The 25,270-nt window shown below is 49.0% G+C and overlaps 1 non-coding gene across 1 annotated transcript; it reads left to right on the top strand.

The window, feature by feature from the left end:
* The first annotated feature begins 1,381 nt into the window (after positions 1-1,381).
* Positions 1,382-1,453, top strand: Trnat-ugu (transfer RNA threonine (anticodon UGU)). The gene has a single exon. It is a non-coding gene; the product is annotated as a tRNA-Thr (tRNA).
* The last annotated feature ends 23,817 nt before the right edge of the window (positions 1,454-25,270 follow it).

The following is a 25,270-nucleotide window of genomic DNA, read 5'->3' as shown; positions in this document are numbered from 1 at the left end:
CGTGTTTTTCTTTCTTTCTTTGTTCTGTATAATTTAAAAAAAAATGTTTACTTAATTAACTGTAGTGAAAAAGAAAAGAGCCTAACCAAACCCTTATGCCTCCTTTGGCGTTGTAGACTGCTGACCTACCTTTCTGTATTTCCTCAACGAGCCCCTCATTGCCTTACTATATTATTCTGCGAAAGCCTAGCGAGGGTCTCGGTTCCGGCAGCCTTGATGCCTAGGTAGCATAAGAGGGCTTCCCGCCAGTAACCCGCTCATGACAGGCTGTAGACGTTCCAGTCACGCCCCGGGGGTTCAAAAGAAGGTCCCCTTCTCCCCGTGTAGTCAGAGTGGCGCTGGCTACCACCCTCAAGCGTCAGATACACTTCTAGTAAATATAAATAGCCCAGAAAGTGAAGTAGAACACAGTCGCCCAGATAGCCGAACTGGTAAGGCATTCGACATGTAATCGAAAGGCGTGGGTTCGGTCCCCACTCTGGGCGCGTGTTTTTCTTTCTTTCTTTCTCTTGTATAATTTAAAAAAAATGTTTTCCTAATTAACTGTAGTGAAAAAGAAAAGAGCCTAACCACACCCTTATGCCTCCTTTGGCGTTGTAGACTGCTGACCTACCTTTCTGTATTTCCTCAACGAGCCCCTCATTGCCTTACTATATTATTCTGCGAAAGCCTAGCGATCGTCTCGGTTCCGGCAGCCTTGATGCCTAGGTAGCATAAGAGGGCTTCCCGCCAGTAACCCGCTTATGACAGGCTGTAGACGTTCCAGTCACGCCCCGGGGGTTCAAAAGAAGGTCCCCTTCTCCCCGTGTAGTCAGAGTGGCGCTGGCTACCACCCTCAAGCGTCAGATACACTTCTAGTAAATATAAATAGCCCAGAAAGTGAAGTAGAACACAGTCGCCCAGATAGCCGAATTGGTAAGGCATTCGACATGTAATCAAAAGGCGTGGGTTCGGTCCCCACTCTGGGCGCGTGTTTTTCTTTCTTTCTTTGTTCTGTATAATTTAAAAAAAATGTTTACTTAATTAACTGTAGTGAAAAAGAAAAGAGCCTAACCAAACCCTTATGCCTCCTTTGGCGTTGTAGACTGCTGACCTACCTTTCTGTATTTCCTCAACGAGCCCCTCATTGCCTTACTATATTATTCTGCGAAAGCCTAGCGAGGGTCTCGGTTCCGGCAGCCTTGATGCCTAGGTAGCATAAGAGGGCTTCCCGCCAGTAACCCGCTCATGACAGGCTGTAGACGTTCCAGTCACGCCCCGGGGGTTCAAAAGAAGGTCCCCTTCTCCCCGTGTAGTCAGAGTGGCGCTGGCTACCACCCTCAAGCGTCAGATACACTTCTAGTAAATATAAATAGCCCAGAAAGTGAAGTAGAACACAGTCGCCCAGATAGCCGAATTGGTAAGGCATTCGACATGTAATCGAAAGGCGTGGGTTCGGTCCCCACTCTGGGCGCGTGTTTTTCTTTCTTTCTTTCTCTTGTATAATTTAAAAAAAATGTTTTCTTAATTAACTGTAGTGAAAAAGAAAAGAGCCTAACCACACCCTTATGCCTCCTTTGGCGTTGTAGACTGCTGACCTTTCTGTATATGTATATATATATATATATATATATATATATATATATATATATATATCTATATATATATATATATGTATATATATATATGTATATATATATATATGTATATATATATATATATATATGTATGTATATACATATATATATATATACAAATAATTGTTACTTGTTTATATATATATATATATAAATAAAAGTTGGCAGTCAAGAAAACATCGGAAAGCAAAGGAGAGGATGTGGTAGGTCATTGAAACAGATAAAGAATTTGGACAGAAAGGACAGAATTACAGAGTCCGAACGGCATTACATTGAACTCGTAAAGGCCATCGGGTATCGTAAATGACGTCTTTGAACGATCAGCGTCGGCCATGGGCACTTTCCAGTAGCCGGATTTCAAGTCTAATGACAAAAAAAACTCTCCTCCCAGCAGGCAGTCGAGCGCGTCGTCTATGCGAGGCAGCGGGTAAACGTCCTCGCGCGTGAGTTTTTTCAGGCGGCGATAATCCACACAGAATCAAAAAGAGCCGTCCTTTTTGCAACGAGAACCACAGGAGAAGCTAAACGACTCACGAATGGTCGAATGACGTTGCGTTTCAACATCTCCGTGACTTGTTCATCAATGACACTCCGTTCGGAGGAGGACACGCGATAGGGTCGCTGTCGCAACGGCGCGTGCGTGCCGATGTCGATCTCATGACACACAGTTTACGTGCGGCCCAAAGGGGTGTCGTAACAGTCGAAGATGAAGTGAAGCGGTTGAAAAGAGTAAGTAGCTCGTCAGGTTCGGCCGAAGAAAGGTAGTCGTCAATGGCGCTTCTCAAAAAGGTATCATAAGGTGTAGACTGAAGACCAAGAGCGGTGATACCAACGGACGTTCATTCTTCGAATACACTGCAAACTAGACCGGCATGCACTTCTTCTACAACGCCAAGGAGTTCGCCGCGGAAAAGTGTAACCGGGAACGACGTCAGGTTCGAAATTACCATTGTGCCGGCACCAGTTGCAATATCAAGAACGGCGAACGGCAGCGACAACCCTTTGCAAACACAAATAAGACCCGATGGGGCGAAGACGACTGTGGCGTCTTCAATGCTGTCAGAAACGGCACAAGCACAGATGAGCCAGGAGGAACATCCGTATCGTCGTTGACACGCAACTTGGCGGTTTTGTCGTCCTGCGGGTTTTCTACCTCCGGAAACAGCTCAACTTCAGCGCGATCACTGTCAATGATGGCGTGGTGGCGCGACAAAAAGTCCCACCCGAGAATCATGTTGTGAGAGCACTCCGACAAAACGATGAGCTCGACTACATATACAGCCCCTTGAATTGTGACTCGAGCAGTGCATGCGGCCAGCGGCTCCAACGGTTGTGCACTAGTGGTTCGGAGAGTAACACCACCTATAGGTGTCATCACTTTTCGTAGCATTCGGCAAAGTTTCGCGTCAATAACAGACACCGCAGCTCCAGTGTCAATAAGCGCCAGGGTAGCAACACCATCAACACACACTTCGATTACATTGGACGGCGAGCAATGAGGACTTAGGTATTTCGACGTTGACGCAGTTTGTGCCTCCGAAACTGCGGCATCTAGTTTGGCGGGTCATCCTTGGAAGAACGACGGCGCATCGGGGAGAGTGAGCGGCGTCTTGGGGAAAGAGAACGACGGCTGATGAAGTGGCGGTTATCAGACGGAGCAGTCGTCAGCAGCCGGGTCGGAGCGTGCTCAATTGGCGGTGTTGGCGTATAGGGTAAGGGCCACGATGCGTTGCGCGCGCCCATCTTGCCACGACGGCAGTAGCGGGCCACATGTCCGGCAATCCCACACAAGTAGCAGATAGGGCGATTATCCACCGTGCGCTAAGGATTCGCGAATGTAGACGCTGGATGCGGAGCGACACGAATGGACCGGACGCGTTGAACCCCGGCAGTGGCATGATTCACAGGGCTTGCAGGAGGTGCAAAGAAGGGTCCCGGAGTGGTTCCAGTGAAAGGCTGTGCAACGGTCTCGGCATAGGTGAAAGGCCTATGTGGCACTGGGTCGACGATGGTCAATGGAGCTGCCATCGTAGTTTGCGGCGTTACGTCGGCGTATACCACTGGAGCTACCGCGGCATCGGCCGGTCGAGTGCTTGGGAATGCGTCAGCGACTTATCGTATAACGCTCCTGAGGGTTGGAGCTATATCCGACTGAGGCGGCTTCGCTATGTCGCTAACGATCGAAAGCTGACGAGCCACCTCTTCGCGAACAAACTGTTGAATCTGGGTCAAGAGAACACCCCTATCCTCAGATGCCAAGCTGCAAAGGGAATGGTCGTGTTTCACGGGCCCACGAGTCAGAGCCCGCTCTCTGCGAAGTTGGGCGTACTCTTGGCAAGCGTTTATGACTTCAGCAACCGTTTGGGGTTTTTTAGCGAGCAACATCTGTAAGACATCGTCGTCTATGCCTTTAGGAATCTGCTTGATTTTGCCCTCTTCGGTCATAGCATTGTTTGCCCGTTTACACAAGTCAAGGATGTGATCAATGTAAGAAGTAAAGGTTTCATTCTTGTGCTGAGCGCGTTCGCGAAAACCCTGTTCAGCGCGCAGTTTCCGAACAGCGGGGTGCCCGAACACCTTGGAAAATTCGGTGTTGAAGTCCGACCACGTGCGTAGATCAGACACGTGGTTCTTATACCAGGTCTCTGCGACACCGGTTAAGGAGAGACTGACGTTGTTTTGTTTGCGTTTATCGTCCCAGTTGTTATGGGTTCTCACCTGTTCGAAGGTTGTGAGCCAGTCCTCAGCATCCTGGTCATCAGTGCCATTGAAGATGGGGGGATCCAGTGAACGGACCGTGCCAGGGCAGATGATAGGCGCCACAGGAGGTAGGGACTCGTGGTGGTTACATTGAGACATCCTCGAGGGAAGTGTCCGGCGGCGCAGATCCAGGGTTTATAAATGGGGCCCCGGGCAGCACCGCAACCTCCACCAAAAATTGTAAAGGAGATAGTCGGCGTTCCGGTAAAAGGCTGGACTTGTCTATTCACGAACGAGGCGTCGATGCAGACGGGTGAGCCGAAACGACAAGCTTTTCGCGAGACTGGTCCTGAACGAACGCGTCCTCTTCCTCAAGCGGCATCCGGCGCAGCATATCCACGTAGGGGGATTTGCCCGTTGTGGCTGATGCTCATCAGAGTTCTCATGGGCGCAACATGCTTACTACAATATATATATATATATATAGTCGTGAAGTAGAGTCCTTAGTTGCTGCAGGAATACGCGCAAAGTAGAAGTACGCTCTTCGGAGACTTTATTTCCAACGTTTCGACCTGAGACAGGTCTTCCTCAGGTCTTCCTGAGGAAGACCTGTCTCAGGTCGAAACGTTGGAAATAAAGTCTCCGAAGAGCGTACTTCTACTTTGTGTATATATATATATATATATATATATATATATATATATATATATATATATATATATAGGAAATGAGGGGCTCGTTGAAAATAACACAGAAATAAGGGTTGGCAGTCGAGAAAACCTCGGAAAGCAAAGGGGAGGATGTGGTAGATCATTGAAACAGATTAAGAATTTGGAAAGAAAGAAAGAAAGTGAAGAAAAAATGCCCGCCAGGTGGGATCCGAACCCACGACCTCCAGAATACCGGTCTGGTGCGATAACCACTACGCTACCGGCGGGGCGATTTTCCCATTCACTTTCTGGGGTATTTATGTTAGGTATGTTTGTTTCCTGTGCTTGGGGGTGGTAGCCAGCGCCATTCGGACTAATCGGGGTGAAGGGGACCTTCTTTTTAACCCCCGGGTCGTGACTCGAGTGTCTACGACATGTCCAGAGTGGTTGACCAGCTTTGAACCCTCTTAAGCTCCCTTTGGCAACAAGACTGCCAGAACAGAGGCCCTCGCTATGCATGTAGCGAATCAGAATAGGAAATGAGGGGCTCGTTGAAAATAACACAGAAATAAGGGTTGGCAGTCGAGAAAACCTCGGAAAGCAAAGGGGAGGATGTGGTAGATCATTGAAACAGATTAAGAATTTGGAAAAAAAGAAAGAAAGTGAAGAAAAAATGCCCGCCAGGTGGGATCCGAACCCACGACCTCCAGAATACCGGTCTGGTGCGATAACCACTACGCTACCGGCGGGGCGATTTTCCCATTCACTTTCTGGGGTATTTATGTTAGGTATGTTTGTTTCCTGTGCTTGGGGGTGGTAGCCAGCGCCATTCGGACTAATCGGGGTGAAGGGGACCTTCTTTTTAACCCCCGGGTCGTGACTCGAGTGTCTACGACATGTCCAGAGTGGTTGACCAGCTTTGAACCCTCTTAAGCTCCCTTTGGCAACAAGACTGCCAGAACAGAGGCCCTCGCTATGCATGTAGCGAATCAGAATAGGAAATGAGGGGCTCGTTGAAAATAACACAGAAATAAGGGTTGGCAGTCGAGAAAACCTCGGAAAGCAAAGGGGAGGATGTGGTAGATCATTGAAACAGATTAAGAATTTGGAAAAAAAGAAAGAAAGTGAAGAAAAAATGCCCGCCAGGTGGGATCTGAACCCACGACCTCCAGAATACCGGTCTGGTGCGATAACCACTACGCTACCGGCGGGGCGATTTTCCCATTCACTTTCTGGGGTATTTATGTTAGGTATGTTTGTTTCCTGTGCTTGGGGGTGGTAGCCAGCGCCATTCGGACTAATCGGGGTGAAGGGGACCTTCTTTTTAACCCCCGGGTCGTGACTCGAGTGTCTACGACATGTCCAGAGTGGTTGACCAGCTTTGAACCCTCTTAAGCTCCCTTTGGCAACAAGACTGCCAGAACAGAGGCCCTCGCTATGCATGTAGCGAATCAGAATAGGAAATGAGGGGCTCGTTGAAAATAACACAGAAATAAGGGTTGGCAGTCGAGAAAACCTCGGAAAGCAAAGGGGAGGATGTGGTAGATCATTGAAACAGATTAAGAATTTGGAAAGAAAGAAAGAAAGTGAAGAAAAAATGCCCGCCAGGTGGGATCCGAACCCACGACCTCCAGAATACCGGTCTGGTGCGATAACCACTACGCTACCGGCGGGGCGATTTTCCCATTCACTTTCTGGGGTATTTATGTTAGGTATGTTTGTTTCCTGTGCTTGGGGGTGGTAGCCAGCGCCATTCGGACTAATCGGGGTGAAGGGGACCTTCTTTTTAACCCCCGGGTCGTGACTCGAGTGTCTACGACATGTCCAGAGTGGTTGACCAGCTTTGAACCCTCTTAAGCTCCCTTTGGCAACAAGACTGCCAGAACAGAGGCCCTCGCTATGCATGTAGCGAATCAGAATAGGAAATGAGGGGCTCGTTGAAAATAACACAGAAATAAGGGTTGGCAGTCGAGAAAACCTCGGAAAGCAAAGGGGAGGATGTGGTAGATCATTGAAACAGATTAAGAATTTGGAAAAAAAGAAAGAAAGTGAAGAAAAAATGCCCGCCAGGTGGGATCTGAACCCACGACCTCCAGAATACCGGTCTGGTGCGATAACCACTACGCTACCGGCGGGGCGATTTTCCCATTCACTTTCTGGGGTATTTATGTTAGGTATGTTTGTTTCCTGTGCTTGGGGGTGGTAGCCAGCGCCATTCGGACTAATCGGGGTGAAGGGGACCTTCTTTTTAACCCCCGGGTCGTGACTCGAGTGTCTACGACATGTCCAGAGTGGTTGACCAGCTTTGAACCCTCTAAGCTCCCTTTGGCAACAAGACTGCCAGAACAGAGGCCCTCGCTATGCATGTAGCGAATCAGAATAGAAAATGAGAGGCTCGTTGAAAATAACACAGAAATAAGGGTTGGCAGTCGAGAAAACCTCGGAAAGCAAAGGGGAGGATGTGGTAGATCATTGAAACAGATTAAGAATTTGGAAAGAAAGAAAGAAAGTGAAGAAAAAATGCCCGCCAGGTGGGATCCGAACCCACGACCTCCAGAATACCGGTTCTGGTGCGATAACCACTACGCTACCGGCGGGGCGATTTTCCCATTCACTTTCTGGGGTATTTATGTTAGGTATGTTTGTTTCCTGTGCTTGGGGGTGGTAGCCAGCGCCATTCGGAATAATCGGGGTGAAGGGGACCTTCTTTTTAACCCCCGGGTCGTGACTTGAGTGTCTACGACATGTCCAGAGTGGTTGACCAGCTTTGAACCCTCTTAAGCTCCCTTTGGCAACAAGACTGCCAGAACAGAGGCCCTCGCTATGCATGTAGCGAATCAGAATAGGAAATGAGGGGCTCGTTGAAAATAACACAGAAATAAGGGTTGGCAGTCGAGAAAACCTCGGAAAGCAAAGGGGAGGATGTGGTAGATCATTGAAACAGATTAAGAATTTGGAAAGAAAGAAAGAAAGTGAAGAAAAAATGCCCGCCAGGTGGGATCCGAACCCACGACCTCCAGAATACCGGTCTGGTGCGATAACCACTACGCTACCGGCGGGGCGATTTTCCCATTCACTTTCTGGGGTATTTATGTTAGGTATGTTTGTTTCCTGTGCTTGGGGGTGGTAGCCAGCGCCATTCGGACTAATCGGGGTGAAGGGGACCTTCTTTTTAACCCCCGGGTCGTGACTCGAGTGTCTGCGACATGTCCAGAGTGGTTGACCAGCTTTGAACCCTCTTAAGCTCCCTTTGGCAACAAGACTGCCAGAACAGAGGCCCTCGCTATGCATGTAGCGAATCAGAATAGGAAATGAGGGGCTCGTTGAAAATAACACAGAAATAAGGGTTGGCAGTCGAGAAAACCTCGGAAAGCAAAGGGGAGGATGTGGTAGATCATTGAAACAGATTAAGAATTTGGAAAGAAAGAAAGAAAGTGAAGAAAAAATGCCCGCCAGGTGGGATCCGAACCCACGACCTCCAGAATACCGGTCTGGTGCGATAACCACTACGCTACCGGCGGGGTGATTTTCCCATTCACTTTCTGGGGTATTTATGTTAGGTATGTTTGTTTCCTGTGCTTGGGGGTGGTAGCCAGCGCCATTCGGACTAATCGGGGTGAAGGGGACCTTCTTTTTAACCCCCGGGTCGTGACTCGAGTGTCTACGACATGTCCAGAGTGGTTGACCAGCTTTGAACCCTCTTAAGCTCCCTTTGGCAACAAGACTGCCAGAACAGAGGCCCTCGCTATGCATGTAGCGAATCAGAATAGGAAATGAGGGGCTCGTTGAAAATAACACAGAAATAAGGGTTGGCAGTCGAGAAAACCTCGGAAAGCAAAGGGGAGGATGTGGTAGATCATTGAAACAGATTAAGAATTTGGAAAGAAAGAAAGAAAGTGAAGAAAAAATGCCCGCCAGGTGGGATCCGAACCCACGACCTCCAGAATACCGGTCTGGTGCGATAACCACTACGCTACCGGCGGGGCGATTTTCCCATTCACTTTCTGGGGTATTTATGTTAGGTATGTTTGTTTCCTGTGCTTGGGGGTGGTAGCCAGCGCCATTCGGACTAATCGGGGTGAAGGGGACCTTCTTTTTAACCCCCGGGTCGTGACTCGAGTGTCTACGACATGTCCAGAGTGGTTGACCAGCTTTGAACCCTCTTAAGCTCCCTTTGGCAACAAGACTGCCAGAACAGAGGCCCTCGCTATGCATGTAGCGAATCAGAATAGGAAATGAGGGGCTCGTTGAAAATAACACAGAAATAAGGGTTGGCAGTCGAGAAAACCTCGGAAAGCAAAGGGGAGGATGTGGTAGATCATTGAAACAGATTAAGAATTTGGAAAGAAAGAAAGAAAGTGAAGAAAAAATGCCCGCCAGGTGGGATCCGAACCCACGACCTCCAGAATACCGGTCTGGTGCGATAACCACTACGCTACCGGCGGGGCGATTTTCCCATTCACTTTCTGGGGTATTTATGTTAGGTATGTTTGTTTCCTGTGCTTGGGGGTGGTAGCCAGCGCCATTCGGACTAATCGGGGTGAAGGGGACCTTCTTTTTAACCCCCGGGTCGTGACTCGAGTGTCTACGACATGTCCAGAGTGGTTGACCAGCTTTGAACCCTCTTAAGCTCCCTTTGGCAACAAGACTGCCAGAACAGAGGCCCTCGCTATGCATGTAGCGAATCAGAATAGGAAATGAGGGGCTCGTTGAAAATAACACAGAAATAAGGGTTGGCAGTCGAGAAAACCTCGGAAAGCAAAGGGGAGGATGTGGTAGATCATTGAAACAGATTAAGAATTTGGAAAGAAAGAAAGAAAGTGAAGAAAAAATGCCCGCCAGGTGGGATCCGAACCCACGACCTCCAGAATACCGGTCTGGTGCGATAACCACTACGCTACCGGCGGGGCGATTTTCCCATTCACTTTCTGGGGTATTTATGTTAGGTATGTTTGTTTCCTGTGCTTGGGGGTGGTAGCCAGCGCCATTCGGACTAATCGGGGTGAAGGGGACCTTCTTTTTAACCCCCGGGTCGTGACTCGAGTGTCTACGACATGTCCAGAGTGGTTGACCAGCTTTGAACCCTCTTAAGCTCCCTTTGGCAACAAGACTGCCAGAACAGAGGCCCTCGCTATGCATGTAGCGAATCAGAATAGGAAATGAGGGGCTCGTTGAAAATAACACAGAAATAAGGGTTGGCAGTCGAGAAAACCTCGGAAAGCAAAGGGGAGGATGTGGTAGATCATTGAAACAGATTAAGAATTTGGAAAAAAAGAAAGAAAGTGAAGAAAAAATGCCCGCCAGGTGGGATCCGAACCCACGACCTCCAGAATACCGGTCTGGTGCGATAACCACTACGCTACCGGCGGGGCGATTTTCCCATTCACTTTCTGGGGTATTTATGTTAGGTATGTTTGTTTCCTGTGCTTGGGGGTGGTAGCCAGCGCCATTCGGACTAATCGGGGTGAAGGGGACCTTCTTTTTAACCCCCGGGTCGTGACTCGAGTGTCTACGACATGTCCAGGGTGGTTGACCAGCTTTGAACCCTCTTAAGCTCCCTTTGGCAACAAGACTGCCAGAACAGAGGCCCTCGCTATGCATGTAGCGAATCAGAATAGAAAATGAGAGGCTCGTTGAAAATAACACAGAAATAAGGGTTGGCAGTCGAGAAAACCTCGGAAAGCAAAGGGGAGGATGTGGTAGATCATTGAAACAGATTAAGAATTTGGAAAGAAAGAAAGAAAGTGAAGAAAAAATGCCCGCCAGGTGGGATCCGAACCCACGACCTCCAGAATACCGGTCTGGTGCGATAACCACTACGCTACCGGCGGGGCGATTTTCCCATTCACTTTCTGGGGTATTTATGTTAGGTATGTTTGTTTCCTGTGCTTGGGGGTGGTAGCCAGCGCCATTCGGAATAATCGGGGTGAAGGGGACCTTCTTTTTAACCCCCGGGTCGTGACTCGAGTGTCTACGACATGTCCAGAGTGGTTGACCAGCTTTGAACCCTCTTAAGCTCCCTTTGGCAACAAGACTGCCAGAACAGAGGCCCTCGCTATGCATGTAGCGAATCAGAATAGGAAATGAGGGGCTCGTTGAAAATAACACAGAAATAAGGGTTGGCAGTCGAGAAAACCTCGGAAAGCAAAGGGGAGGATGTGGTAGATCATTGAAACAGATTAAGAATTTGGAAAGAAAGAAAGAAAGTGAAGAAAAAATGCCCGCCAGGTGGGATCCGAACCCACGACCTCCAGAATACCGGTCTGGTGCGATAACCACTACGCTACCGGCGGGGCGATTTTCCCATTCACTTTCTGGGGTATTTATGTTAGGTATGTTTGTTTCCTGTGCTTGGGGGTGGTAGCCAGCGCCATTCGGACTAATCGGGGTGAAGGGGACCTTCTTTTTAACCCCCGGGTCGTGACTCGAGTGTCTGCGACATGTCCAGAGTGGTTGACCAGCTTTGAACCCTCTTAACCTCCCTTTGGCAACAAGACTGCCAGAACAGAGGCCCTCGCTATGCATGTAGCGAATCAGAATAGGAAATGAGGGGCTCGTTGAAAATAACACAGAAATAAGGGTTGGCAGTCGAGAAAACCTCGGAAAGCAAAGGGGAGGATGTGGTAGATCATTGAAACAGATTAAGAATTTGGAAAGAAAGAAAGAAAGTGAAGAAAAAATGCCCGCCAGGTGGGATCCGAACCCACGACCTCCAGAATACCGGTCTGGTGCGATAACCACTACGCTACCGGCGGGGTGATTTTCCCATTCACTTTCTGGGGTATTTATGTTAGGTATGTTTGTTTCCTGTGCTTGGGGGTGGTAGCCAGCGCCATTCGGACTAATCGGGGTGAAGGGGACCTTCTTTTTAACCCCCGGGTCGTGACTCGAGTGTCTACGACATGTCCAGAGTGGTTGACCAGCTTTGAACCCTCTTAAGCTCCCTTTGGCAACAAGACTGCCAGAACAGAGGCCCTCGCTATGCATGTAGCGAATCAGAATAGGAAATGAGGGGCTCGTTGAAAATAACACAGAAATAAGGGTTGGCAGTCGAGAAAACCTCGGAAAGCAAACGGGAGGATGTGGTAGATCATTGAAACAGATTAAGAATTTGGAAAAAAAGAAAGAAAGTGAAGAAAAAATGCCCGCCAGGTGGGATCCGAACCCACGACCTCCAGAATACCGGTCTGGTGCGATAACCACTACGCTACCGGCGGGGCGATTTTCCCATTCACTTTCTGGGGTATTTATGTTAGGTATGTTTGTTTCCTGTGCTTGGGGGTGGTAGCCAGCGCCATTCGGACTAATCGGGGTGAAGGGGACCTTCTTTTTAACCCCCGGGTCGTGACTCGAGTGTCTACGACATGTCCAGAGTGGTTGACCAGCTTTGAACCCTCTTAAGCTCCCTTTGGCAACAAGACTGCCAGAACAGAGGCCCTCGCTATGCATGTAGCGAATCAGAATAGAAAATGAGAGGCTCGTTGAAAATAACACAGAAATAAGGGTTGGCAGTCGAGAAAACCTCGGAAAGCAAAGGGGAGGATGTGGTAGATCATTGAAACAGATTAAGAATTTGGAAAGAAAGAAAGAAAGTGAAGAAAAAATGCCCGCCAGGTGGGATCCGAACCCACGACCTCCAGAATACCGGTCTGGTGCGATAACCACTACGCTACCGGCGGGGCGATTTTCCCATTCACTTTCTGGGGTATTTATGTTAGGTATGTTTGTTTCCTGTGCTTGGGGGTGGTAGCCAGCGCCATTCGGAATAATCGGGGTGAAGGGGACCTTCTTTTTAACCCCCGGGTCGTGACTCGAGTGTCTACGACATGTCCAGAGTGGTTGACCAGCTTTGAACCCTCTTAAGCTCCCTTTGGCAACAAGACTGCCAGAACAGAGGCCCTCGCTATGCATGTAGCGAATCAGAATAGGAAATGAGGGGCTCGTTGAAAATAACACAGAAATAAGGGTTGGCAGTCGAGAAAACCTCGGAAAGCAAAGGGGAGGATGTGGTAGATCATTGAAACAGATTAAGAATTTGGAAAGAAAGAAAGAAAGTGAAGAAAAAATGCCCGATAGGTGGGATCCGAACCCACGACCTCCAGAATACCGGTCTGGTGCGATAACCACTACGCTACAGGCGGGGCGATTTTCCCATTCACTTTCTGGGGTATTTATGTTAGGTATGTTTGTTTCCTGTGCTTGGGGGTGGTAGCCAGCGCCATTCGGACTAATCGGGGTGAAGGGGACCTTCTTTTTAACCCCCGGGTCGTGACTCGAGTGTCTGCGACATGTCCAGAGTGGTTGACCAGCTTTGAACCCTCTTAAGCTCCCTTTGGCAACAAGACTGCCAGAACAGAGGCCCTCGCTATGCATGTAGCGAATCAGAATAGGAAATGAGGGGCTCGTTGAAAATAACACAGAAATAAGGGTTGGCAGTCGAGAAAACCTCGGAAAGCAAAGGGGAGGATGTGGTAGATCATTGAAACAGATTAAGAATTTGGAAAGAAAGAAAGAAAGTGAAGAAAAAATGCCCGCCAGGTGGGATCCGAACCCACGACCTCCAGAATACCGGTCTGGTGCGATAACCACTACGCTACCGGCGGGGTGATTTTCCCATTCACTTTCTGGGGTATTTATGTTAGGTATGTTTGTTTCCTGTGCTTGGGGGTGGTAGCCAGCGCCATTCGGACTAATCGGGGTGAAGGGGACCTTCTTTTTAACCCCCGGGTCGTGACTCGAGTGTCTACGACATGTCCAGAGTGGTTGACCAGCTTTGAACCCTCTTAAGCTCCCTTTGGCAACAAGACTGCCAGAACAGAGGCCCTCGCTATGCATGTAGCGAATCAGAATAGGAAATGAGGGGCTCGTTGAAAATAACACAGAAATAAGGGTTGGCAGTCGAGAAAACCTCGGAAAGCAAAGGGGAGGATGTGGTAGATTATTGAAACAGATTAAGAATTTGGAAAAAAAGAAAGAAAGTTAAGAAAAAATGCCCGCCAGGTGGGATCCGAACCCACGACCTCCAGAATACCGGTCTGGTGCGATAACCACTACGCTACCGGCGGGGCGATTTTCCCATTCACTTTGTGGGGTATTTATGTTAGGTATGTTTGTTTCCTGTGCTTGGGGGTGGTAGCCAGCGCCATTCGGACTAATCGGGGTGAAGGGGACCTTCTTTTTAACCCCCGGGTCGTGACTCGAGTGTCTACGACATGTCCAGAGTGGTTGACCAGCTTTGAACCCTCTTAAGCTCCCTTTGGCAACAAGACTGCCAGAACAGAGGCCCTCGCTATGCATGTAGCGAATCAGAATAGGAAATGAGAGGCTCGTTGAAAATAACACAGAAATAAGGGTTGGCAGTCGAGAAAACCTCGGAAAGCAAAGGGGAGGATGTGGTAGATCATTGAAACAGATTAAGAATTTGGAAAGAAAGAAAGAAAGTGAAGAAAAAATGCCCGCCAGGTGGGATCCGAACCCACGACCTCCAGAATACCGGTCTGGTGCGATAACCACTACGCTACCGGCGGGGCGATTTTCCCATTCACTTTCTGGGGTATTTATGTTAGGTATGTTTGTTTCCTGTGCTTGGGGGTGGTAGCCAGCGCCATTCGGAATAATCGGGGTGAAGGGGACCTTCTTTTTAACCCCCGGGTCGTGACTCGAGTGTCTACGACATGTCCAGAGTGGTTGACCAGCTTTGAACCCTCTTAAGCTCCCTTTGGCAACAAGACTGCCAGAACAGAGGCCCTCGCTATGCATGTAGCGAATCAGAATAGGAAATGAGGGGCTCGTTGAAAATAACACAGAAATAAGGGTTGGCAGTCGAGAAAACCTCGGAAAGCAAAGGGGAGGATGTGGTAGATCATTGAAACAGATTAAGAAATTGGAAAGAAAGAAAGAAAGTGAAGAAAAAATGCCCGCCAGGTGGGATCCGAACCCACGACCTCCAGAATACCGGTCTGGTGCGATAACCACTACGCTACCGGCGGGGCGATTTTCCCATTCACTTTCTGGGGTATTTATGTTAGGTATGTTTGTTTCCTGTGCTTGGGGGTGGTAGCCAGCGCCATTCGGACTAATCGGGGTGAAGGGGACCTTCTTTTTAACCCCCGGGTCGTGACTCGAGTGTCTGCGACATGTCCAGAGTGGTTGACCAGCTTTGAACCCTCTTAAGCTCCCTTTGGCAACAAGACTGCCAGAACAGAGGCCCTCGCTATGCATGTAGCGAATCAGAATAGGAAATGAGGGGCTCGTTGAAAATAACACAGAAATAAGGGTTGGCAGTCGAGAAAACCTCGGAAAGCAAAGGGGAGGATGTGGTAGATCATTGAAACAGATTAAGAATTTGGAAAGAAAGAAAGAAAGTGAAGAAAAAATGCCCGCCAGGTGGGATCCGAACCCACGACCTCCAGAATACCGGTCTGGTGCGATAACCACTACGCTACCGGCGGGGTGATTTTCCCATTCACTTTCTGGGGTATTTATGTTAGGTATGTTTGTTTCCTGTGCTTGGGGGTGGTAGCCAGCGCCATTCGGACTAATCGGGGTGAAGGGGACCTTCTTTTTAACCCCCGGGTCGTGACTCGAGTGTCTACGACATGTCCAGAGTGGTTGACCAGCTTTGAACCCTCTTAAGCTCCCTTTGGCAACAAGACTGCCAGAACAGAGGCCCTCGCTATGCATGTAGCGAATCAGAATAGGAAATGAGGGGCTCGTTGAAAATAACACAGAAATAAGGGTTGGCAGTCGAGAAAACCTCGGAAAGCAAAGGGGAGGATGTGGTAGATCATTGAAACAGATTAAGAATTTGGAAAAAAAGAAAGAAAGTGAAGAAAAAATGCCCGCCAGGTGGGATCCGAACCCACGACCTCCAGAATACCGGTCTGGTGCGATAACCACTACGCTACCGGCGGGGCGATTTTCCCATTCACTTTCTGGGGTATTTATGTTAGGTATGTTTGTTTCCTGTGCTTGGGGGTGGTAGCCAGCGCCATTCGGACTAATCGGGGTGAAGGGGACCTTCTTTTTAACCCCCGGGTCGTGACTCGAGTGTCTACGACATGTCCAGAGTGGTTGACCAGCTTTGAACCCTCTTAAGCTCCCTTTGGCAACAAGACTGCCAGAACAGAGGCCCTCGCTATGCATGTAGCGAATCAGAATAGGAAATGAGGGGCTCGTTGAAAATAACACAGAAATAAGGGTTGGCAGTCGAGAAAACCTCGGAAAGCAAAGGGGAGGATGTGGTAGATTATTGAAACAGATTAAGAATTTGGAAAAAAAGAAAGAAAGTTAAGAAAAAATGCCCGCCAGGTGGGATCCGAACCCACGACCTCCAGAATACCGGTCTGGTGCGATAACCACTACGCTACCGGCGGGGCGATTTTCCCATTCACTTTGTGGGGTATTTATGTTAGGTATGTTTGTTTCCTGTGCTTGGGGGTGGTAGCCAGCGCCATTCGGACTAATCGGGGTGAAGGGGACCTTCTTTTTAACCCCCGGGTCGTGACTCGAGTGTCTACGACATGTCCAGAGTGGTTGACCAGCTTTGAACCCTCTTAAGCTCCCTTTGGCAACAAGACTGCCAGAACAGAGGCCCTCGCTATGCATGTAGCGAATCAGAATAGGAAATGAGAGGCTCGTTGAAAATAACACAGAAATAAGGGTTGGCAGTCGAGAAAACCTCGGAAAGCAAAGGGGAGGATGTGGTAGATCATTGAAACAGATTAAGAATTTGGAAAGAAAGAAAGAAAGTGAAGAAAAAATGCCCGCCAGGTGGGATCCGAACCCACGACCTCCAGAATACCGGTCTGGTGCGATAACCACTACGCTACCGGCGGGGCGATTTTCCCATTCACTTTCTGGGGTATTTATGTTAGGTATGTTTGTTTCCTGTGCTTGGGGGTGGTAGCCAGCGCCATTCGGAATAATCGGGGTGAAGGGGACCTTCTTTTTAACCCCCGGGTCGTGACTCGAGTGTCTACGACATGTCCAGAGTGGTTGACCAGCTTTGAACCCTCTTAAGCTCCCTTTGGCAACAAGACTGCCAGAACAGAGGCCCTCGCTATGCATGTAGCGAATCAGAATAGGAAATGAGGGGCTCGTTGAAAATAACACAGAAATAAGGGTTGGCAGTCGAGAAAACCTCGGAAAGCAAAGGGGAGGATGTGGTAGATCATTGAAACAGATTAAGAAATTGGAAAGAAAGAAAGAAAGTGAAGAAAAAATGCCCGCCAGGTGGGATCCGAACCCACGACCTCCAGAATACCGGTCTGGTGCGATAACCACTACGCTACCGGCGGGGCGATTTTCCCATTCACTTTCTGGGGTATTTATGTTAGGTATGTTTGTTTCCTGTGCTTGGGGGTGGTAGCCAGCGCCATTCGGACTAATCGGGGTGAAGGGGACCTTCTTTTTAACCCCCGGGTCGTGACTCGAGTGTCTGCGACATGTCCAGAGTGGTTGACCAGCTTTGAACCCTCTTAAGCTCCCTTTGGCAACAAGACTGCCAGAACAGAGGCCCTCGCTATGCATGTAGCGAATCAGAATAGGAAATGAGGGGCTCGTTGAAAATAACACAGAAATAAGGGTTGGCAGTCGAGAAAACCTCGGAAAGCAAAGGGGAGGATGTGGTAGATCATTGAAACAGATTAAGAATTTGGAAAGAAAGAAAGAAAGTGAAGAAAAAATGCCCGCCAGGTGGGATCCGAACCCACGACCTCCAGAATACCGGTCTGGTGCGATAACCACTACGCTACCGGCGGGGTGATTTTCCCATTCACTTTCTGGGGTATTTATGTTAGGTATGTTTGTTTCCTGTGCTTGGGGGTGGTAGCCAGCGCCATTCGGACTAATCGGGGTGAAGGGGACCTTCTTTTTAACCCCCGGGTCGTGACTCGAGTGTCTACGACATGTCCAGAGTGGTTGACCAGCTTTGAACCCTCTTAAGCTCCCTTTGGCAACAAGACTGCCAGAACAGAGGCCCTCGCTATGCATGTAGCGAATCAGAATAGGAAATGAGGGGCTCGTTGAAAATAACACAGAAATAAGGGTTGGCAGTCGAGAAAACCTCGGAAAGCAAAGGGGAGGATGTGGTAGATCATTGAAACAGATTAAGAATTTGGAAAAAAAGAAAGAAAGTGAAGAAAAAATGCCCGCCAGGTGGGATCCGAACCCACGACCTCCAGAATACCGGTCTGGTGCGATAACCACTACGCTACCGGCGGGGCGATTTTCCCATTCACTTTCTGGGGTATTTATGTTAGGTATGTTTGTTTCCTGTGCTTGGGGGTGGTAGCCAGCGCCATTCGGACTAATCGGGGTGAAGGGGACCTTCTTTTTAACCCCCGGGTCGTGACTCGAGTGTCTACGACATGTCCAGAGTGGTTGACCAGCTTTGAACCCTCTTAAGCTCCCTTTGGCAACAAGACTGCCAGAACAGAGGCCCTCGCTATGCATGTAGCGAATCAGAATAGGAAATGAGGGGCTCGTTGAAAATAACACAGAAATAAGGGTTGGCAGTCGAGAAAACCTCGGAAAGCAAAGGGGAGGATGTGGTAGATCATTGAAACAGATTAAGAATTTGGAAAGAAAGAAAGAAAGTGAAGAAAAAATGCCCGCCAGGTGGGATCCGAACCCACGACCTCCAGAATACCGGTCTGGTGCGATAACCACTACGCTACCGGCGGGGCGATTTTCCCATTCACTTTCTGGGGTATTTATGTTAGGTATGTTTGTTTCCTGTGCTTGGGGGTGGTAGCCAGCGCCATTCGGACTAATCGGGGTGAAGGGGACCTTCTTTTTAACCCCCGGGTCGTGACTCGAGTGTCTGCGACATGTCCAGAGTGGTTGACCAGCTTTGAACCCTCTTAAGCTCCCTTTGTCAACAAGACTGCCAGAACAGAGGCCCTCGCTATGCATGTAGCGAATCAGAATAGGAAATGAGGGGCTCGTTGAAAATAACACAGAAATAAGGGTTGGCAGTCGAGAAAACCTCGGAAAGCAAAGGGGAGGATGTGGTAGATCATTGAAACAGATTAAGAATTTGGAAAGAAAGAAAGAAAGTGAAGAAAAAATGCCCGCCAGGTGGGATCCGAACCCACGACCTCCAGAATACCGGTCTGGTGCGATAACCACTACGCTACCGGCGGGGTGATTTTCCCATTCACTTTCTGGGGTATTTATGTTAGGTATGTTTGTTTCCTGTGCTTGGGGGTGGTAGCCAGCGCCATTCGGACTAATCGGGGTGAAGGGGACCTTTTTTTTAACCCCCGGGTCGTGACTCGAGTGTCTACGACATGTCCAGAGTGGTTGACCAGCTTTGAACCCTCTTAAGCTCCCTTTGGCAACAAGACTGCCAGAACAGAGGCCCTCGCTATGCATGTAGCGAATCAGAATAGGAAATGAGGGGCTCGTTGAAAATAACACAGAAATAAGGGTTGGCAGTCGAGAAAACCTCGGAAAGCAAAGGGGAGGATGTGGTAGATCATTGAAACAGATTAAGAATTTGGAAAGAAAGAAAGAAAGTGAAGAAAAAATGCCCGCCAGGTGGGATCCGAACCCACGACCTCCAGAATACCGGTCTGGTGCGATAACCACTACGCTACCGGCGGGGCGATTTTCCCATTCACTTTCTGGGGTATTTATGTTAGGTATGTTTGTTTCCTGTGCTTGGGGGTGGTAGCCAGCGCCATTCGGACTAATCGGGGTGAAGGGGACCTTCTTTTTAACCCCCGGGTCGTGACTCGAGTGTCTACGACATGTCCAGAGTGGTTGACCAGCTTTGAACCCTGTTAAGCTCCCTTTGGCAACAAGACTGCCAGAACAGAGGCCCTCGCTATGCATGTAGCGAATCAGAATAGGAAATGAGGGGCTCGTTGAAAATAACACAGAAATAAGGGTTGGCAGTCGAGAAAACCTCGGAAAGCAAAGGGGAGGATGTGGTAGATCATTGAAACAGATTAAGAATTTGGAAAGAAAGAAAGAAAGTGAAGAAAAAATGCCCGCCAGGTGGGATCCGAACCCACGACCTCCAGAATACCGGTCTGGTGCGATAACCAATACGCTACCGGCGGGGCGATTTTCCCATTCACTTTCTGGGGTATTTATGCTAGGTATGTTTGTTTCCTGTGCTTGGGGGTGGTAGCCAGCGCCATTCGGACTAATCGGGGTGAAGGGGACCTTCTTTTTAACCCCCGGGTCGTGACTCGAGTGTCTACGACATGTCCAGAGTGGTTGACCAGCTTTGTACCCTCTTAAGCTCCCTTTGGCAACAAGACTGCCAGAACAGAGGCCCTCGCTATGCATGTAGCGAATCAGAATAGGAAATGAGGGGCTCGTTGAAAATAACACAGAAATAAGGGTTGGCAGTCGAGAAAACCTCGGAAAGCAAAGGGGAGGATGTGGTAGATCATTGAAACAGATTAAGAATTTGGAAAGAAAGAAAGAAAGTGAAGAAAAAATGCCCGCCAGGTGGGATCCGAACCCACGACCTCCAGAATACCGGTCTGGTGCGATAACCACTACGCTACCGGCGGGGCGATTTTCCCATTCACTTTCTGGGGTATTTATGTTAGGTATGTTTGTTTCCTGTGCTTGGGGGTGGTAGCCAGCGCCATTCGGACTAATCGGGGTGAAGGGGACCTTCTTTTTAACCCCCGGGTCGTGACTCGAGTGTCTACGACATGTCCAGAGTGGTTGACCAGCTTTGAACCCTCTTAAGCTCCCTTTGGCAACAAGACTGCCAGAACAGAGGCCCTCGCTATGCATGTAGCGAATCAGAATAGGAAATGAGGGGCTCGTTGAAAATAACACAGAAATAAGGGTTGGCAGTCGAGAAAACCTCGGAAAGCAAAGGGGAGGATGTGGTAGATCATTGAAACAGATTAAGAATTTGGAAAGAAAGAAAGAAAGTGAAGAAAAAATGCCCGCCAGGTGGGATCCGAACCCACGACCTCCAGAATACCGGTCTGGTACGATAACCACTACGCTACCGGCGGGGCGATTTTCCCATTCACTTTCTGGGGTATTTATGTTAGGTATGTTTGTTTCCTGTGCTTGGGGGTGGTAGCCAGCGCCATTCGGACTAATCGGGGTGAAGGGGACCTTCTTTTTAACCCCCGGGTCGTGACTCGAGTGTCTACGACATGTCCAGAGTGGTTGACCAGCTTTGAACCCTCTTAAGCTCCCTTTGGCAACAAGACTGCCAGAACAGAGGCCCTCGCTATGCATGTAGCGAATCAGAATAGGAAATGAGGGGCTCGTTGAAAATAACACAGAGATAAGGGTTGGCAGTCGAGAAAACCTCGGAAAGCAAAGGGGAGGATGTGGTAGATCATTGAAACAGATTAAGAATTTGGAAAGAAAGAAAGAAAGTGAAGAAAAAATGCCCGCCAGGTGGGATCCGAACCCACGACCTCCAGAATACCGGTCTGGTGCGATAACCAATACGCTACCGGCGGGGCGATTTTCCCATTCACTTTCTGGGGTATTTATGCTAGGTACGTTTGTTTCCTGTGCTTGGGGGTGGCAGCCAGCGCCATTCGGACTAATCGGGGTGAAGGGGACCTTCTTTTTAACCCCCGGGTCGTGACTCGAGTGTCTACGACATGTCCAGAGTGGTTGACCAGCTTTGAACCCTCTTAAGCTCCCTTTGGCAACAAGACTGCCAGAACAGAGGCCCTCGCTATGCATGTAGCGAATCAGAATAGGAAATGAGGGGCTCGTTGAAAATAACACAAAAATAAGGGTTGGCAGTCGAGAAAACCTCGGAAAGCAAAGGGGAGGATGTGGTAGATCATTGAAACAGATTAAGAATTTGGAAAGAAAGAAAGAAAGTGAAGAAAAAATGCCCACCAGGTGGGATCCGAACCCACGACCTCCAGAATACCGGTCTGGTGCGATAACCACTGCGCTACCGGCGGGGCGATTTTGCCATTCACTTTCTGGGGTATTTATGTTAGGTATGTTTGTTTCCTGTGCTTGGGGGTGGTAGCCAGCGCCATTCGGACTAATCGGGGTGAAGGGGACCCTCTTTTTAACCCCCGGGTCGTGACTCGAGTGTCTACGACATGTCCAGAGTGGTTGACCAGCTTTGAACCCTCTTAAGCTCCCTTTGGCAACAAGACTGCCAGAACAGAGGCCCTCGCTATGCATGTAGCGAATCAGAATAGGAAATGAGGGGCTCGTTGAAAATAACACAGAAATAAGGGTTGGCAGTCGAGAAAACCTCGGAAAGCAAAGGAGAGGATGTGGTAGATCATTGAAACAGATTAAGAATTTGGAAAGAAAGAAAGAAAGTGAAGAAAAAATGCCCGCCAGGTGAGATCCGAACCCACGACCTCCAGAATACCGGTCTGGTGCGATAACCACTACGCTACCGGCGGGGCGATTTTCCCATTCACTTTCTGGGGTATTTATGTTAGGTATGTTTGTTTCCTGTGCTTGGGGGTGGTAGCCAGCGCCATTCGGACTAATCGGGGTGAAGGGGACCTTCTTTTTAACCCCCGGGTCGTGACTCGAGTGTCTACGACATGTCCAGAGTGGTTGACCAGCTTTGAACCCTCTTAAGCTCCCTTTGGCAACAAGACTGCCAGAACAGAGGCCCTCGCTATGCATGTAGCGAATCAGAATAGGAAATGAGGGGCTCGTTGAAAATAACACAGAAATAAGGGTTGGCAGTCGAGAAAACCTCGGAAAGCAAAGGGGAGGATGTGGTAGATCATTGAAACAGATTAAGAATTTGGAAAGAAAGAAAGAAAGTGAAGAAAAAATGCCCGCCAGGTGGGATCCGAACCCACGACCTCCAGAATACCGGTCTGGTGCGATAACCAATACGCTACCGGCGGGGCGATTTTCCCATTCACTTTCTGGGGTATTTATGCTAGGTATGTTTGTTTCCTGTGCTTGGGGGTGGTAGCCAGCGCCATTCGGACTAATCGGGGTGAAGGGGACCTTCTTTTTAACCCCCGGGTCGTGACTCGAGTGTCTACGACATGTCCAGAGTGGTTGACCAGCTTTGTACCCTCTTAAGCTCCCTTTGGCAACAAGACTGCCAGAACAGAGGCCCTCGCTATGCATGTAGCGAATCAGAATAGGAAATGAGGGGCTCGTTGAAAATAACACAGAAATAAGGGTTGGCAGTCGAGAAAACCTCGGAAAGCAAAGGGGAGGATGTGGTAGATCATTGAAACAGATTAAGAATTTGGAAAGAAAGAAAGAAAGTGAAGAAAAAATGCCCGCCAGGTGGGATCCGAACCCACGACCTCCAGAATACCGGTCTGGTGCGATAACCACTACGCTACCGGCGGGGCGATTTTCCCATTCACTTTCTGGGGTATTTATGTTAGGTATGTTTGTTTCCTGTGCTTGGGGGTGGTAGCCAGCGCCATTCGGACTAATCGGGGTGAAGGGGACCTTCTTTTTAACCCCCGGGTCGTGACTCGAGTGTCTACGACATGTCCAGAGTGGTTGACCAGCTTTGAACCCTCTTAAGCTCCCTTTGGCAACAAGACTGCCAGAACAGAGGCCCTCGCTATGCATGTAGCGAATCAGAATAGGAAATGAGGGGCTCGTTGAAAATAACACAGAAATAAGGGTTGGCAGTCGAGAAAACCTCGGAAAGCAAAGGGGAGGATGTGGTAGATCATTGAAACAGATTAAGAATTTGGAAAGAAAGAAAGAAAGTGAAGAAAAAATGCCCGCCAGGTGGGATCCGAACCCACGACCTCCAGAATACCGGTCTGGTACGATAACCACTACGCTACCGGCGGGGCGATTTTCCCATTCACTTTCTGGGGTATTTATGTTAGGTATGTTTGTTTCCTGTGCTTGGGGGTGGTAGCCAGCGCCATTCGGACTAATCGGGGTGAAGGGGACCTTCTTTTTAACCCCCGGGTCGTGACTCGAGTGTCTACGACATGTCCAGAGTGGTTGACCAGCTTTGAACCCTCTTAAGCTCCCTTTGGCAACAAGACTGCCAGAACAGAGGCCCTCGCTATGCATGTAGCGAATCAGAATAGGAAATGAGGGGCTCGTTGAAAATAACACAGAGATAAGGGTTGGCAGTCGAGAAAACCTCGGAAAGCAAAGGGGAGGATGTGGTAGATCATTGAAACAGATTAAGAATTTGGAAAGAAAGAAAGAAAGTGAAGAAAAAATGCCCGCCAGGTGGGATCCGAACCCACGACCTCCAGAATACCGGTCTGGTGCGATAACCAATACGCTACCGGCGGGGCGATTTTCCCATTCACTTTCTGGGGTATTTATGCTAGGTACGTTTGTTTCCTGTGCTTGGGGGTGGCAGCCAGCGCCATTCGGACTAATCGGGGTGAAGGGGACCTTCTTTTTAACCCCCGGGTCGTGACTCGAGTGTCTACGACATGTCCAGAGTGGTTGACCAGCTTTGAACCCTCTTAAGCTCCCTTTGGCAACAAGACTGCCAGAACAGAGGCCCTCGCTATGCATGTAGCGAATCAGAATAGGAAATGAGGGGCTCGTTGAAAATAACACAAAAATAAGGGTTGGCAGTCGAGAAAACCTCGGAAAGCAAAGGGGAGGATGTGGTAGATCATTGAAACAGATTAAGAATTTGGAAAGAAAGAAAGAAAGTGAAGAAAAAATGCCCACCAGGTGGGATCCGAACCCACGACCTCCAGAATACCGGTCTGGTGCGATAACCACTGCGCTACCGGCGGGGCGATTTTGCCATTCACTTTCTGGGGTATTTATGTTAGGTATGTTTGTTTCCTGTGCTTGGGGGTGGTAGCCAGCGCCATTCGGACTAATCGGGGTGAAGGGGACCCTCTTTTTAACCCCCGGGTCGTGACTCGAGTGTCTACGACATGTCCAGAGTGGTTGACCAGCTTTGAACCCTCTTAAGCTCCCTTTGGCAACAAGACTGCCAGAACAGAGGCCCTCGCTATGCATGTAGCGAATCAGAATAGGAAATGAGGGGCTCGTTGAAAATAACACAGAAATAAGGGTTGGCAGTCGAGAAAACCTCGGAAAGCAAAGGAGAGGATGTGGTAGATCATTGAAACAGATTAAGAATTTGGAAAGAAAGAAAGAAAGTGAAGAAAAAATGCCCGCCAGGTGAGATCCGAACCCACGACCTCCAGAATACCGGTCTGGTGCGATAACCACTACGCTACCGGCGGGGCGATTTTCCCATTCACTTTCTGGGGTATTTATGTTAGGTATGTTTGTTTCCTGTGCTTGGGGGTGGTAGCCAGCGCCATTCGGACTAATCGGGGTGAAGGGGACCTTCTTTTTAACCCCCGGGTCGTGACTCGAGTGTCTACGACATGT

This window comes from Haemaphysalis longicornis, unplaced genomic scaffold, assembly GCF_048455015.1.
Source record: "Haemaphysalis longicornis isolate Haplotype H1 unplaced genomic scaffold, Haemaphysalis longicornis Haplotype H1 scaffold_2, whole genome shotgun sequence".
NCBI classification, from domain to species: domain Eukaryota; kingdom Metazoa; phylum Arthropoda; class Arachnida; order Ixodida; family Ixodidae; genus Haemaphysalis; species Haemaphysalis longicornis.
This window is presented reverse-complemented; position numbering and strand designations above follow the sequence as displayed.